The following is a 17,029-nucleotide window of genomic DNA, read 5'->3' as shown; positions in this document are numbered from 1 at the left end:
CAGGCGATCGGAAGGGGTGATGCAATAATTTATAATTCAATGATCTTCATGATATTTTCTTGATAATATGAAAGCAGGAAAGGGAAGCTTGGCAATAAGCAATCCTAAAGCAAGGTGTGACTCCAGGGAAGAATGACTTGAAAACAACATACAGAAAGACTCATGTAAAAAGGCCCTGATGAGGCTTGAACTCATGACCCCTGGTTTACAAGACCAGTGCTCTGCCACTGAGCTACAAGGCCAGTCTGCACGCAGGATGTAAATTGCAACATGTATTCTTACTGAGGTATGAATATATCTTTGATTTTGAGACTCTGTATGGAAACGTAGTTGCATATGAATGTCCACGTGCGCGCACACATTGAAGACCATGCTTAAGGCACTTTTCTTGGAAGTATGAAAAACTACATTTTCATATGAGAAAATAAGAGTTTTCACATTCAAGACCATACCGATAGCTCTAGTTATTATGTCTGCAATCAGTGACATATAGAGAACCCACTTATTAGAAGTGATCTGTCTCTGTGGGGCAGACATATGTTAACAGTCATTCATTTGAGACGGCCTAAACTTTAGGAGTAAGAGCTGCTTTCTTATCAATCTATTTATCCAAACTGGTTAATAAGCCAGGAGTGAGTGAAAGGCAATCCTCTGGAAACTCCATGAAAGATCTAATTTCTATTACGCACAAAATACTTCACTTTATTTGACATATTTGTTAAAATGGAACAGTCAGATGATCCCATCTAGCGGATCCTGGCTCTGTCTTGAAAGAGAGTGTAATTATACTACAAGAAATGCTGGCCATCAAAAGAGACTCTGATGGCTTTCTGACGAAGGTGGGATTCGAACCCACGCGTGCAGAGCACAATGGATTAGCAGTCCATCGCCTTATCCACTCTGCCACCTCGTCTGCCCTACAGCCCCATCTGAAACCTTGCTTCACAAAAGGTACTGAAGTGTCAATATACTGTACCTAAAAAAGAAAAAAAACAGCTGAGGCAAGATCTCACATTCCACGTCTTCCCCCAATTAGGGACCTACATTTCATTTTTGGGAAATTCTTACTATGTGCTAATTACAAATATTCATAAGATTCCACTAGACTTTGTCAGAACTGTCAAGATATAATTCTATGGGGTTTTGAATAGACAAAGCATATGTTATAGGACAATTATAGAATCTATTCTGTTTGGACTGTATTTTTAATAGTCATGATAACATGCTAGCATGTGAGTCGATCTTGCACAGTGAATGATGGAGCAGTGTCTGTCATCTACTTGGTCAGCTGTAGATGGCTCACCTGGGGAGATGTGAAAAGAGAGAGCTCCAGTGGCGCAATCGGTTAGCGCGCTGTACTTATACAGCAGTACTTGCACTGAGCCATGCCGAGGTTGTGAGTTCGAGCCTCACCTGGAGCAGCCGTGTTGTTTTTCATAAACCATTTCACAAAAAGTAAAGTTTAAACTCAGAGTATGGACGGCCCTTGCTAGAGAGTCTTTACTTCTTATAGGATCTACGTGTCCTACTCCTCTGGGTGCCAAATATCACATATCCTACGCGATGCTCAGTTTAAACATTCCATGATGTGCCATCTTGCATTTCATGCAAACACCACATCAGTGCATTTAAAAATACATTTGTAGAATAATAAAAATGATGAAAACAGTGTTCTCACATGATAACCATAAACTGAAGAGCTGCAAAAAATGCTGTATCAGCTACTTACAATAAAAGGTGACTCGAAAAAACTAGCAAAAGAAGAGCATCATCATATTAAAGGTTCTATTCACCATCTTGAGTTGCACCATAGCAGCTTATGGTGCTTTTCTGCTCAGAGTGTGCCTCCAATCCCACATTCATTTTTAATTTCTTTGCAATTTAAAAAACAACAATTACTGCTCGAAGTTCACTTTTCAAAACCATTCAACCTATTAAATGTATTTCTCTAACCTATGAATGTGGTCCATGTTCACTTTTCCTCATCTTCATCTCGATACTCCTTTCCCAGAAACCAGGTTCACTTCTTCATTCAACCCACCCATCCAAGGTCACCAAATCTTTGAAGCACAAGTCTGCCTATTCTCCCTTTCTCTCTATGTACAAGATACCTTGTATCATTTGAATGGACAGCAGGAGAGAAGGATATTTATGGTGAGTGGGGGAGGGGTTTTGAGGAGTAACCTCATTTGCCTAAGAGCCGGGGTATCTGGGAAAAAAAGTATTTTATGGGGGAAGAATTTCACATCTCCTTGGTGAAATTTGTAGGGCCTTATAACATCCTTTCTGTGGATGCAGATTCAGTCGGAACAGAGGTCCTAGTCCTCGCTCTGCCTTTCAAAGGAACTGTAAATATGCATGGCTTATTTGGCTTTGCCCGGCAGGGTGAGAATGGCATTTGTCAGGCGTTCGTCAGGCGATCGGAAGGGGTGAGGCAATAATTTATAATTCAATGATCTTCATGATATTTTCTTGATAATATGAAAGCAGGAAAGGGAAGCTTGGCAATAAGCAATCCTAAAGCAAGGTGTGACTCCAGGGAAGAATGACTTGAAAACAACATACAGAAAGACTCATGTAAAAAGGCCCTGATGAGGCTTGAACTCATGACCCCTGGTTTACAAGACCAGTGCTCTGCCACTGAGCTACAAGGCCAGTCTGCACGCAGGATGTAAATTGCAACATGTATTCTTACTGAGGTATGAATATATCTATGATTTTGAGACTCTGTATGGAAACGTAGTTGCATATGAATGTCCACGTGCGCGCACACATTGAAGACCATGCTTAAGGCACTTTTCTTGGAAGTATGAAAAACTACATTTTCATATGAGAAAATAAGAGTTTTCACATTCAAGACCATACCGATAGCTCTAGTTAGTATGTCTGCAATCAGTGACATATAGAGAACCCACTTATTAGAAGTGATCTGTCTCTGTGGGGCAGACATATGTTAACAGTCATTCATTTGAGACGGCCTAAACTTTAGGAGTAAGAGCTGCTTTCTTATCAATCTATTTATCCAAACTGGTTAATAAGCCAGGAGTGAGTGAAAGGCAATCCTCTGGAAACTCCATGAAAGATCTAATTTCTATTACGCACAAAATACTTCACTTTATTTGACATATTTGTTAAAATGGAACAGTCAGATGATCCCATCTAGCGGATCCTGGCTCTGTCTTGAAAGAGAGTGTAATTATACTACAAGAAATGCTGGCCATCAAAAGAGACTCTGATGGCTTTCCGACGAAGGTGGGATTCGAACCCACGCGTGCAGAGCACAATAGATTAGCAGTCCATCGCCTTAACCACTCGGCCACCTCGTCTGCCCTACAGCCCCATCTGAAACCTTGCTTCACAAAAGGTACTGAAGTGTCAATATACTGTGCCTAAAAAAGAAAAAAAACAGCTGAGGCAAGATCTCACATTCCAGGTCTTCCCCCAATTAGGGACCTACATTTCATTTTTGGGAAATTCTTACTATGTGCTAATTACAAATATTCATAAGATTCCCCTAGACTTTGTCAGAACTGTCAAGATATAATTCTATGGGGTTTTGAATAGACAGAGCATATGTTATAGGACAATTATAGAATCTATTCCGTTTGGACTGTATTTTTAATAGTCATGATAACATGCTAGCATGTGAGTCGATCTTGCACAGTGAATGATGGAGCAGTGTCTGTCATCTACTTGGTCAGCTGTAGATGTCTCACCTGGGGAGATGTGAAAAGAGAGAGCTCCAGTGGCGCAATCGGTTAGCGCGCGGTACTTATACAGCAGTACTTGCACTGAGCCATGCCGAGGTTGTGAGTTCGAGCCTCACCAGGAGCAGCCGTGTTGTTTTTCATAAACCATTTCACAAAAAGTAAAGTTTAAACTCAGAGTATGGACGGCCCTTGCTAGAGAGTCTTTACTTCTTATAGGATCTACGTGTCCTACTCCTCTGGGTGCCAAATATCACATATCCTACGCGATGCTCAGTTTAAACATTCCATGATGTGCCATCTTGCATTTCATGCAAACACCACATCAGTGCATTTAAAAATACATTTGTAGAATAATAAATATGATGAAAACAGTGTTCTCACATGATAACCATAAACTGAAGAGCTGCAAAAAATGCTGTATCAGCTACTTACAATAAAAGGTGACTCGAAAAAACTAGCAAAAGAAGAGCATCATCATTTTAAAGGTTCTATTCACCATCTTGAGTTGCACCATAGCAGCTTATGGTGCTTTTCTGCTCAGAGTGTGCCTCCAATCCCACATTCATTTTTAATTTATTTGCAATTTAAAAAACAAAAATTACTGCTCGAAGTTCACTTTTCAAAACCATTCAACCTATTAAATGTATTTCTCTAACCTATGAATGTGGTCCATGTTCACTTTTCCTCATCTTCATCTCGATACTCCTTTCCCAGAAACCAGGTTCACTTCTTCATTTAACCCACCCATCCAAGGTCACCAAATCTTTGAAGCACAAGTCTGCCTATTCTCCCTTTCTCTCTATGTACAAGATACCTTGTATCATTTGAATGGACAGCAGGAGAGAAGGATATTTATGGTGAGTGGGGGTGGGGTTTTGAGGAGTAACCTCATTTGCCTAAGAGCCGGGGTATCTGGGAAAAAAAGTATTTTATGGGGGAAGAATTTCACATCTCCTTGGTGAAATTTGAAGGGCCTTATAACATCCTTTCTGTGGATGCAGATTCAGTCGGAACAGAGGTCCTAGTCCTCGCTCTGCCTTTCAAAGGAACTGTAAATATGCATGGCTTATTTGGCTTTGCCCGGCAGGGTGAGAATGGCGTTTGTCAGGCGTTCGTCAGGCGATCGGAAGGGGTGAGGCAATAATTTATAATTCAATGATCTTCATGATATTTTCTTGATAATATGAAAGCAGGAAAGGGAAGCTTGGCAATAAGCAATCCTAAAGCAAGGTGTGACTCCAGGGAAGAATGACTTGAAAACAACATACAGAAAGACTCATGTAAAAAGGCCCTGATGAGGCTTGAACTCATGACCCCTGGTTTACAAGACCAGTGCTCTGCCACTGAGCTACAAGGCCAGTCTGCACGCAGGATGTAAATTGCAACATGTATTCTTACTGAGGTATGAATATATCTATGATTTTGAGACTCTGTATGGAAACGTAGTTGCATATGAATGTCCACGTGCGCGCACACATTGAAGACCATGCTTAAGGCACTTTTCTTGGAAGTATGAAAAACTACATTTTCATATGAGAAAATAAGAGTTTTCACATTCAAGACCATACTGATAGCTCTAGTTAGTATGTCTGCAATCAGTGACATATAGAGAACCCACTTATTAGAAGTGATCTGTCTCTGTGGGGCAGACATATGTTAACAGTCATTCATTTGAGACGGCCTAAACTTTAGGAGTAAGAGCTGCTTTCTTATCAATCTATTTATCCAAACTGGTTAATAAGCCAGGAGTGAGTGAAAGGCAATCCTCTGGAAAATCCATGAAAGATCTAATTTCTATTACGCACAAAATACTTCACTTTATTTGACATATTTGTTAAAATGGAACAGTCAGATGATCCCATCTAGCGGATCCTGGCTCTGTCTTGAAAGAGAGTGTAATTATACTACAAGAAATGCTGGCCATCAAAAGAGACTCTGATGGCTTTCCGACGAAGGTGGGATTCGAACCCACGCGTGCAGAGCACAATGGATTAGCAGTCCATCGCCTTAACCACTCGGCCACCTCGTCTGCCCTACAACCCCATCTGAAACCTTGCTTCACAAAAGGTACTGAAGTGTCAATATACTGTACCTAAAAAAGAAAAAAAACAGCTGAGGCAAGATCTCACATTCCACGTCTTCCCCCAATTAGGGACCTACATTTCATTTTTGGGAAATTCTTACTATGTGCTAATTACAAATATTCATAAGATTCCCCTAGACTTTGTCAGAACTGTCAAGATATAATTCTATGGGGTTTTGAATAGACAGAGCATATGTTATAGGACAATTATAGAATCTATTCCGTTTGGACTGTATTTTTAATAGTCATGATAACATGCTAGCATGTGAGTCGATCTTGCACAGTGAATGATGGAGCAGTGTCTGTCATCTACTTGGTCAGCTGTAGATGGCTCACCTGGGGAGATGTGAAAAGAGAGAGCTCCAGTGGCGCAATCAGTTAGCGCACGGTACTTATACAGCAGTACTTGCACTGAGCCATGCCGAGGTTGTGAGTTCGAGCCTCACCTGGTGCAGCCGTGTTGTTTTTCATAAACCATTTCACAAAAAGTAAAGTTTAAACTCAGAGTATGGACGGCCCTTGCTAGAGAGTCTTTACTTCTTATAGGATCTACGTGTCCTACTCCTCTGGGTGCCAAATATCACATATAATACGCGATGCTCAGTTTAAACATTCCATGATGTGCCATCTTGCATTTCATGCAAACACCACATCAGTGCATTTAAAAATACATTTGTAGAATAATAAATATGATGAAAACAGTGTTCTCACATGATAACCATAAACTGAAGAGCTGCAAAAAATGCTGTATCAGCTACTTACAATAAAAGGTGACTCGAAAAAACTAGCAAAAGAAGAGCATCATCATATTAAAGGTTCTATTCACCATCTTGAGTTGCACCATAGCAGCTTATGGTGCTTTTCTGCTCAGAGTGTGCCTCCAATCCCACATTCATTTTTAATTTCTTTGCAATTTAAAAAACAACAATTACTGCTCGAAGTTCACTTTTCAAAACCATTCAACCTATTAAATGTATTTCTCTAACCTATGAATGTGGTCCATGTTCACTTTTCCTCATCTTCATCTCGATACTCCTTTCCCAGAAACCAGGTTCACTTCTTCATTCAACCCACCCATCCAAGGTCACCAAATCTTTGAAGCAAGTCTGCCTATTCTCCCTTTCTCTCTATGTACAAGATACCTTGTATCATTTGAATGGACAGCAGGAGAGAAGGATATTTATGGTGAGTGGGGGTGGGGTTTTGAGGAGTAACCTCATTTGCCTAAGAGCCGGGGTATCTGGGAAAAAAAGTATTTTATGGGGGAAGAATTTCACATCTCCTTGGTGAAATTTGTAGGGCCTTATAACATCCTTTCTGTGGATGCAGATTCAGTCGGAACAGAGGTCCTAGTCCTCGCTCTGCCTTTCAAAGGAACTGTAAATATGCATGGCTTATTTGGCTTTGCCCGGCAGGGTGAGAATGGCGTTTGTCAGGCGTTCGTCAGGCGATCGGAAGGGGTGAGGCAATAATTTATAATTCAATGATCTTCATGATATTTTCTTGATAATATGAAAGCAGGAAAGGGAAGCTTGGCAATAAGCAATCCTAAAGCAAGGTGTGACTCCAGGGAAGAATGACTTGAAAACAACATACAGAAAGACTCATGTAAAAAGGCCCTGATGAGGCTTGAACTCATGACCCCTGGTTTACAAGACCAGTGCTCTGCCACTGAGCTACAAGGCCAGTCTGCACGCAAGATGTAAATTGCAACATGTATTCTTACTGAGGTATGAATATATCTATGATTTTGAGACTCTGTATGGAAACGTAGTTGCATATGAATGTCCACGTGCGCGCACACATTGAAGACCATGCTTAAGGCACTTTTCTTGGAAGTATGAAAAACTACATTTTCATATGAGAAAATAAGAGTTTTCACATTCAAGACCATACTGATAGCTCTAGTTAGTATGTCTGCAATCAGTGACATATAGAGAACCCACTTATTAGAAGTGATCTGTCTCTGTGGGGCAGACATATGTTAACAGTCATTCATTTGAGACGGCCTAAACTTTAGGAGTAAGAGCTGCTTTCTTATCAATCTATTTATCCAAACTGGTTAATAAGCCAGGAGTGAGTGAAAGGCAATCCTCTGGAAACTCCATGAAAGATCTAATTTCTATTACGCACAAAATACTTCACTTTATTTGACATATTTGTTAAAATGGAACAGTCAGATGATCCCATCTAGCGGATCCTGGCTCTGTCTTGAAAGAGAGTGTAATTATACTACAAGAAATGCTGGCCATCAAAAGAGACTCTGATGGCTTTCTGACGAAGGTGGGATTCAAACCCACGCGTGCAGAGCACAATGGATTAGCAGTCCATTGCCTTATCCACTCGGCCACCTCGTCTGCCCTACAGCCCCATCTGAAACCTTGCTTCACAAAAGGTACTGAAGTGTCAATATACTGTACCTAAAAAAGAAAAAAAACAGCTGAGGCAAGATCTCACATTCCACGTCTTCCCCCAATTAGGGACCTACATTTCATTTTTGGGAAATTCTTACTATGTGCTAATTACAAATATTCATAAGATTCCCCTAGACTTTGTCAGAACTGTCAAGATATAATTCTATGGGGTTTTGAATAGACAGAGCATATGTTATAGGACAATTATAGAATCTATTCCGTTTGGACTGTATTTTTAATAGTCATGATAACATGCTAGCATGTGAGTCGATCTTGCACAGTGAATGATGGAGCAGTGTCTGTCATCTACTTGGTCAGCTGTAGATGGCTCACCTGGGGAGATGTGAAAAGAGAGAGCTCCAGTGGCGCAATCGGTTAGCGCGCGGTACTTATACAGCAGTACTTGCACTGAGCCATGCCGAGGTTGTGAGTTCGAGCCTCACCTGGAGCAGCCGTGTTGTTTTTCATAAACCATTTCACAAAAAGTAAAGTTTAAACTCAGAGTATGGACGGCCCTTGCTAGAGAGTCTTTACTTCTTATAGGATCTACGTGTCCTACTCCTCTGGGTGCCAAATATCACATATCCTACGCGATGCTCAGTTTAAACATTCCATGATGTGCCATCTTGCATTTCATGCAAACACCACATCAGTGCATTTAAAAATACATTTGTAGAATAATAAATATGATGAAAACAGTGTTCTCACATGATAACCATAAACTGAAGAGCTGCAAAAAATGCTGTATCAGCTACTTACAATAAAAGGTGACTCGAAAAAACTAGCAAAAGAAGAGCATCATCATATTAAAGGTTCTATTCACCATCTTGAGTTGCACCATAGCAGCTTATGGTGCTTTTCTGCTCAGAGTGTGCCTCCAATCCCACATTCATTTTTAATTTATTTGCAATTTAAAAAACAACAATTACTGCTCGAAGTTCACTTTTCAAAACCATTCAACCTATTAAATGTATTTCTCTAACCTATGAATGTGGTCCATGTTCACTTTTCCTCATCTTCATCTCGATACTCCTTTCCCAGAAACCAGGTTCACTTCTTCATTCAACCCACCCATCCAAGGTCACCAAATCTTTGAAGCAAGTCTGCCTATTCTCCCTTTCTCTCTATGTACAGGGGCGTAACAAAGGCCCCCGCAGCCCCCGCGGTGCGGGGGGGCCCCGAGCTCCAGGGGGCCCCCTCAACACTTTACCCTGACCTGACAGCTCCCGAGGAAGCCAATTCCAACTGAAATGCATTTTCATTTGCGCCTGCCCCCGGAAAGTGAAGCCATAGCGTTGCTAATTGTGCTACAATGTAATAATTTGCACGCAGTGTCAGCAGCCGACTTTTGCTAGTCGTGGTACGTCACGTCCTGCTGGCGCCTGTGGCGCAGGAGGGCAGGGGTCAGGCAGCAAAGTTTCTGTGCGGCAAATGGTAGTTATGCTCGCACCTCCGTGGTCAAATTTATAATTAATCTATCTACGTTGTGATACCCGATGACTGGGCTGGCTCTTGACCGGAGGCGGGTGTGACAGAGGGGTGAGGAGTCTGAGAGGCTTTCACCAGGGCGGAGCACTGCTCTAGCGCCATGTGGCAGAATGCATACGAGAGCTTCGATGCTGTACAAAACAAATATTTTGCGAGGCGCAAAGGCGAGGTGAGTTTGGTCCGCAAACCTTTATGTAATGTAAAGTGTATTTGTATGTAGAGCGCTGCCTGTCACCGGGGTCGTGAGGGTATCCAGGCGCTGGTTCTTGCAGGCTCATCCCAAATGCACAGAGTGGCGAAAACCCCACAATGATTTACTTTTTTATTGCTGTGTTATTTTCATCTAACGCAAACCCTAACATTGACTAAAAGAGAACAGCACAACATACCAATAAATCGGCATAAATATAATGACGTCAGTACAGATATTAATCAACATGCAGACAGTTCTGTTCATTAGTGATTCGCGCATCCCACCGAAAATGGTGATGAAAGAGCGATTTGGAAACCTTCGAACAATGCCCCACACCAGACTAAAAAGTATGAAGCAATGAGTGTTGGTTCACGAGGGGTACTCAGAGAATGGTGGGGTATCGCATCGGTGGAGGGGGCAGAGTAGGGAGCACACTACATCCCTGGCGCTCTGTCACAAGGACTCCTACCCCACATGCACGCCAAGCAGATAGAATGGTGGGTTGATGCACCCATGATCCATGCAAAGAGTGACGCCCTTCTCGACTCACGGGACCGTGGCAGCCGCGATGTAGCCCAGAGCAAGAGAGCACACACCATTCACAGACTGTGCAGCTGGTGAGTACCCTTAAAATCATTGCCCGGGTGGCGCCGCAGTAAGTGATTACTTATTCACTCTGGGGACGGGTGGGGTTCACACTGCCATGCTGTGGTACAGAAAAGAAAGGTTTTTTTGAAGTTTACAATGTGAACCCCAGCAAGACTTCATTAAAAATTACCCTCCACATCCCCTCGACGTAACAATCCTTGCGGAGTTTAATTATTATCAGCATCTCTATTGCTGCCATTGCAGGTCCGGACAGGCGGGAATTTCAAATGTATCAGATGGGTGCCAGAAGGAGCTTGTTTGGTGAGTGCCCCTCTCTGCAGTCTTTTTAGTACCTTTGCCCTGTGTCTGATCGTTCTACTCTCACTCAGGGTCACTTAGTTGATCGCCCATCTTTGGCTAGACTGCCCCACTGAGCGCCCCCGCAAGCAGCAAGAAGCTGCAGCACAAACACTTAAAGTTAATTGATTTTTACCGCCGCACGCCTTTACATTTATTTCAGCACGGACTGCTCTCTCACGTTTCGTGTCTGCTAGGTATGTAATTGCTCTTGGTTGCTATAAAATTGGATTCATTCTGGGCTGCCTACGATCTCATTCACTCTAGGAATTATTGTGCAACAAGCAGCCTCTCTCATCTTCAGCAGTGACACGTTAGTGCACAATACTGTAGTGTAACAGCGTCAGGAGGGAGGGGGTGCCGTGCTAATTGACTAGCGCTGCACGCATTTTGCCTCATTATTGCACCATGGGTGGCGCCCTGCGCTAAATAAAACAAGATCTCTCCAGCAGGGGGGCCGTCCTGCCCAGCTTTACAGTACGATCAGATTACAAGAGCACTAGTGCCCTCTAATTTCTAGTGATGCTTTGCAGTAGTTATAAAAATCTTTTTCTCATTGTTCATATGGCTGTAAATTCTGATATTTATATATTTCCCTCTTATTCATTGCAGTATTTTGCTCTCGAGATAGTGTCACTCATGGTCATTGAAATGTCAATCCTAATCACACTGAAATTATGAAAATGTCACACATAGCAATCTGAAACCCTGGCAGCTATGAGAGGGGGGGCTCTCCATGACACAGCTCTACACATTCTAAATATAAATATATCCGTTACCTTTCTTCTACTCGAAGTTTCATTTGGTCCATAAATTAAAGAAACAATGTTGTTGTGATAAACGTCATAGAATGTAGCCAGGAAATCGAACGGGCAACCACTGCTCACGCCAATCAGGCCTAAAGTCACCCAAGGAAGGCTGGAGCTCGCGCCCAGACCTTGGGGATTGGGAAACAATGGGACTATTCCCTCAGGACGCATCATTGGAAAGTTAAACATGAAACTTGGAGGGAGTAAACAGACAATAACTTATGAATGATCTCATGGAAGGTAGGTAGACGAATCCACGACTTAGAGGTGAGCGATGCCACAAATTAACAGTGCGAGGCAAGACAGAGCCGAGCCAAGGGTCTGGGTGGTTCTTGGAACCTGTGCACGAGCCAAGCCACGAACACGTTTGCGATGTAAATCATACTTCTTGAACAAGTGGAAGCTGTGACATTATAAATCACATGGAAACACTGTCTGAGACGTACTTATCAAAAGTGATAGTTTTTAACTTGAGTTTATACCCATTTCTGCCCCCACCCTGGCAGTAGTGCTATTAATGAACTAAGAGGCAAGACAGTTTTCACGTTTTTGAAGGTGCTTTTATATGCAATAGTGAAGAAAAAGCAGGTAAAAAGAAATATCTGCCTAAGATCACACAATTAAGTTACGGGGGAAGCCGCAATGAATCCAAGTGTTCTGGTTCCACTTTGTACAGATCATTCACTGAATGAGTATCTGTTTGTCTCTCCTTTTTATCTCAAATGTTAAGGTTCTGTTTTCACCTCTTTGTCCATAAAGGTAGAGTGAGGGTGGCAGGCAGAAGGCACATGAAGGCTCGGCTCGTTATGGGCTCAAGGTTCCAATGGGACCTCGAGTTGAGCCAGAGCCAGGCTTCAACTTTCAATGGCTCGCCCAACTCTATCTCAACTCAGCTCACTACATACCTCTGCACCACTTTAGTACTCCTTTTGAAGTAACATGCAGTTTCACACTGCATCAGGTATTACTGTTTCAGTTGTGAAATGTACATTGCATATATTTCACCAACATAAATGATTCGATTTAAACACCATCACTTCGTTGTAGGAATAGTATATGTTGACAGAACCCTTGAAGGACGACGAACAGACAAAATAACTTTCCATAATTCATAATCATGATAATGAAAACACATTGGAAAGAGAACAATGAAAGGGTACATTCCATTTTAAAGCATTCATTTATCAAGACTAACACGTAGCAGGCAGAGTAACGGGCATCAGTAATGTACAGATGGCTGCCAATTAGAAATAGAGACAAGAAAAGCGGTCAAGGTGATGTGTAAATGTTTTCATTTTTATGTTTTTAAGATTTAACTGTGTGCCGGAGCTTAGACGATTAAGAAATAAAGCAAAATACATACATCCCTCCCTCTATCTCTCTCCCAAGCTATCAATACCCGGGATCCCAGTAACTCTGGGTGCAGAGGTGTTAGGGTGTTACGAGTGACACTTAAATGGTCCCTTAGAAACTTGCACTGGTAGAATCCGACAGCTCAAGCCCAGGCTTGAGCTGAATGCTTATGGCAGTGAGTAAAGATCTCAGTTCTCTGAAAAGCGTGCATTCAGCCAATATTTCTCAGCAAAGCTGCAAAACTGATCATGCACAGGTTTTCTAAGTGATGATTTAAATCCATGCATAAAATAGAATTCGAGTGATGCTACAAATGTGGCCATTCAGTCGACATTTCTAAATGACTGTGAAAACATAAGCATGTACTGATTACTACTGGGCGATGGTGCAAATTTGGGTATGCAGTTAGGATTACTGAGTGATGATGCACCTCTGAGCTCGCATTAAGGATTATTGAGGGATGTGCATATTCAAACATATACTAATAATGAATGATGGGGCAAATCTAATTATGCATAATGATGGTAATTCTGAACATTATGTGGGAATACTTGGCACAATGGTGTCCTCCGTAATGCTTTCTGTGGCATAATGGAAGCAAATATTAACATACTGTAAGCACTCTTGGCGCAATGGTGCCCACTGGGGCAATGGACCTGCCACCTACAGTCATTGGTTAGCTGGAAATGTCATTCACAGTTTTGAATAGCCCAAAGGGCAGTCAATTGGTGGCTTGATTATCTGTCGCCATGATTGATGGCATGTCATCAGGGATGGGCAAGCTCCAGGAGGCGTAGTACCTCTCCATCTGTACCACCACTGCCCAAACACACCAGAGGGGGTCCTTCCATCAGTGCCGGGGTTCCGTTGCCACCTTACATGGAGGTGGCATGGCTCACTTATCACACCACTCCGGGAGCTACTCTTTGAGGTGTGCTGGAGCCAAACAGTGCACACTCCTTGCAGTATCTGGGATGTTCTTTCCAGGCTGTGCTTCTCCAGACTGCTGAGCAGGGTATGCAGGGCATTTCACTGACACGGAAACTGCAAACAAATGTCAGATTCTGAGTTTTGACAGTCTTTGGCCAGACGCACTTGGACCAGTACCTGTTCCCTAGCCAAAAGTGAAGAACCTAGGAATATGGTTTGACAAAATCTATCATTTGACAGCGAGACAGCCAGCCTTGTGGTGAAATGTGTTGGTATCCTAAAAACATTGAAAAAGATCAGGGGCCTTCTCCGTGTGAAGCCGCCAGGTAAACAGTAGTCCAGGCCCTGGCCATGTCCAGACTGGATTAATGTAATGTGTTATAAATCGGAGCCACACAAGGGAGGTTGAGAAAGCTCCAGAGGGTGCAGAATTCGGCAGCAAGATTGCTGCTGAACATCACGAGACGATCCTCCATGGGACCAGCCCTTGCTAAACTACACTAGATCCCGCTAAGCAAGAGAGTGTCCTTTAAAGCCACGTGCTTCTGCCATAAAATCTTGAATTATAAAGTACCTTATTACCAATATTCTCTGGTGAAGCCTTATTGAGCCAGAAGAAGGCATAAGTCTGCAGGAGCTGCGTTCACCATAATCCCCATCATGAAAAAAGCACCCATGGAAGGATGTTCCTTTAGTTTTCTGGCTTCCAAAATGTGGAACACCATGCCACTGGATCTGAGACAGGAATTCTCAGGATTAGTCTTTCGTAAGAAACTTAAGCTTTTTAAACAAATTTAGGGTGGGTAGACTGTGCATTTTGGCTCTATACTGGATAATTCATTTCTAGCGCAGGAACACTGTATGGAGTAACCAGGCGCTTTATAAATTTTGTATTATTATTATTTATTTATTTTACAAAAAAAGGTTAGGGCTTGTCATCCCAGGAAAAATATAAACCCTTGAAAGGTAAAGTGGCTTATTTTAAATATAAATGAAACACATGGAATATGGTACAATGTAAGGAAAAGTCAGCCTAATTATTGAAAATCGCATTTAAAGATTGCAGCAATAGAAGAAAGGATTGTGGGAATGTAGATGTGACATCAAGGTTTGCGGGTATTTAAATATCCTGCTCAGCCACCTTCTCTTCAGAGAAAGACTGGATCTTCATCCACTCTGGATCAGATGCTTCTGAGCAGGTAAAAAGGGACTCAGCGCAATACTTTTATTAGTAACACAGATCAATGTCGACTGGGTGTGGAGTTGGAGTCCTTTAAAGCAGTCTCGAGGGTTATTGCTCAGCTCAGAGAGGAAACTAAGGCTGCAAGGGCTGAGCACACAGCATTGTCTGGGGAATACTGTGTGAAGGCAGCAGCTCCAGTGGCAGCCGCTGGCGGTGCCTTTGGTGATGGCATGTCTAATAACGTGCACAATTGTGGTTAAGTGTTGTTTGCTTTGTTTAAGATGTGAATATTTTTGGGAGGTGCTTTACCTGATAATACCAGTTTGGTTACTGTGAACAATCTGATAGGCCCCCTCAAGCTGCCTACTTATGATGATCCTGTTTTCGTTTAACAATAAAGTACTGGAATAAGCCCAACCCCAGCAATGTAATGTCCCCAGGGCTAGATGAATGCATTCTGAAAGTAACAACTCAACTAACTTGGCAGGGTCTTTAAGGTCAAGTGATGGAGTTTCAATGCACTGCTGACAAACATTAACCGGGTTGTAAGTGTCTGACTACTAAGGCAGCCAAGAACAAGAAAGAATCAAGGAGAGTCAGGTTGGACGTAACCGGTAGGAGTGCTTTCAGCTCATGGGCACTTTCCTTCGCGAGTACTTGGAACGAAGCAGATAATACACAAAGGTTTGGGATCCAAAATTGTAAAAGGGTAAACAATACTCAAGTTAAGAAGGCACCTCTCAAGCAAATGTTTCTCAGATTTGTACTTGTAAACCTGCAAAAGCAACCCTCTACATTCCCAGTTTTATAACATATGCCACATCACTTTAGTCATCTAAAATAGGGGACATAGCTATCATTAGAGCAGCAGGAACAGTGGCACCAGGGACATAAGGGTTACTGCACTCCGATTAGGGCTCTCTTTTACTATACAAATTAGCATTTTCTAGATAACTCTAGAATACGGAGTTCGGTTTTCTAGAAAGCTAGGTAATAAGCAGTGGGGTAAAAATAGCCCCTGGAACCTCCACAGTGTGGGGGGCGCGCTCCAGGATGCCACTCCGGGACTGTGCACGGGCGGTGGACACGTGGCCTGCAAGCTCCTTACTTGGTTCAGAGAGTGGGGGGCCCCACTCCATGTACTTTGCAGGGGGGCCCCCTAATGTTTCGTTACGCCACTGTCTATGTACAAGATACCTTGTATCATTTGAATGGACAGCAGGAGAGAAGGATATTTATGGTGAGTGGGGGTGGGGTTTTGAGGAGTAACCTCATTTGCCTAAGAGCCGGGGTATCTGGGAAAAAAAGTATTTTATGGGGGAAGAATTTCACATCTCCTTGGTGAAATTTGTAGGGCCTTATAACATCCTTTCTGTGGATGCAGATTCAGTCGGAACAGAGGTCCTAGTCCTCGCTCTGCCTTTCAAAGGAACTGTAAATATGCATGGCTTATTTGGCTTTGCCCGGCAGGGTGAGAATGGCGTTTGTCAGGCGTTCGTCAGGCGATCGGAAGGGGTGAGGCAATAATTTATAATTCAATGATCTTCATGATATTTTCTTGATAATATGAGAGCAGGAAAGGGAAGCTTGGCAATAAGCAATCCTAAAGCAAGGTGTGACTGCAGGGAAGAATGACTTGAAAACAACATACAGAAAGACTCATGTAAAAAGGCCCTGATGAGGCTTGAACTCATGACCCCTGGTTTACAAGACCAGTGCTCTGCCACTGAGCTACAAGGCCTGTCTGCACGCAGAAAGTAAATTGCAACATGTATTCTTACTGAGGTATGAATATATCTATGATTTTGAGACTCTGTATGGAAACGTAGTTGCATATGAATGTCCACGTGCGCGCACACATTGAAGACCATGCTTAAGGCACTTTTCTTGGAAGTATGAAAAACTACATTTTCATATGAGA

At 42.5% G+C, this 17,029-nt stretch overlaps 8 non-coding genes across 8 annotated transcripts; 2 read left to right on the top strand and 6 right to left on the bottom strand.

Moving 5' to 3' along the window:
* Window positions 1-170: 170 nt before the first annotated feature.
* TRNAT-UGU (transfer RNA threonine (anticodon UGU)) lies at window positions 171-242 on the bottom strand. The gene has a single exon. It is a non-coding gene; the product is annotated as a tRNA-Thr (tRNA).
* A 1,084-nt stretch (window positions 243-1,326) lies between these two features.
* TRNAI-UAU (transfer RNA isoleucine (anticodon UAU)) lies at window positions 1,327-1,421 on the top strand. Its single transcript has 2 exons — window positions 1,327-1,364; window positions 1,386-1,421. It is a non-coding gene; the product is annotated as a tRNA-Ile (tRNA).
* Window positions 1,422-2,583: 1,162 nt separating this feature from the next.
* Window positions 2,584-2,655, bottom strand: TRNAT-UGU (transfer RNA threonine (anticodon UGU)). The gene has a single exon. It is a non-coding gene; the product is annotated as a tRNA-Thr (tRNA).
* Window positions 2,656-4,996: 2,341 nt separating this feature from the next.
* On the bottom strand, window positions 4,997-5,068 carry TRNAT-UGU (transfer RNA threonine (anticodon UGU)). The gene has a single exon. It is a non-coding gene; the product is annotated as a tRNA-Thr (tRNA).
* A 589-nt stretch (window positions 5,069-5,657) lies between these two features.
* Window positions 5,658-5,739, bottom strand: TRNAS-GCU (transfer RNA serine (anticodon GCU)). The gene has a single exon. It is a non-coding gene; the product is annotated as a tRNA-Ser (tRNA).
* Window positions 5,740-7,407: 1,668 nt separating this feature from the next.
* On the bottom strand, window positions 7,408-7,479 carry TRNAT-UGU (transfer RNA threonine (anticodon UGU)). Its single transcript has one exon. It is a non-coding gene; the product is annotated as a tRNA-Thr (tRNA).
* A 1,084-nt stretch (window positions 7,480-8,563) lies between these two features.
* TRNAI-UAU (transfer RNA isoleucine (anticodon UAU)) lies at window positions 8,564-8,658 on the top strand. Its single transcript has 2 exons — window positions 8,564-8,601; window positions 8,623-8,658. It is a non-coding gene; the product is annotated as a tRNA-Ile (tRNA).
* Window positions 8,659-16,777: 8,119 nt separating this feature from the next.
* On the bottom strand, window positions 16,778-16,849 carry TRNAT-UGU (transfer RNA threonine (anticodon UGU)). The gene has a single exon. It is a non-coding gene; the product is annotated as a tRNA-Thr (tRNA).
* Between the last annotated feature and the right edge of the window lie 180 nt (window positions 16,850-17,029).

This window comes from Triturus cristatus, chromosome 12, assembly GCF_964204655.1.
Source record: "Triturus cristatus chromosome 12, aTriCri1.1, whole genome shotgun sequence".
NCBI classification, from domain to species: Eukaryota; Metazoa; Chordata; class Amphibia; order Caudata; family Salamandridae; genus Triturus; species Triturus cristatus.
The sequence above is the reverse complement of the archived record's forward strand: the minus strand, read 5'-3'. Positions and strand labels throughout refer to the sequence as shown.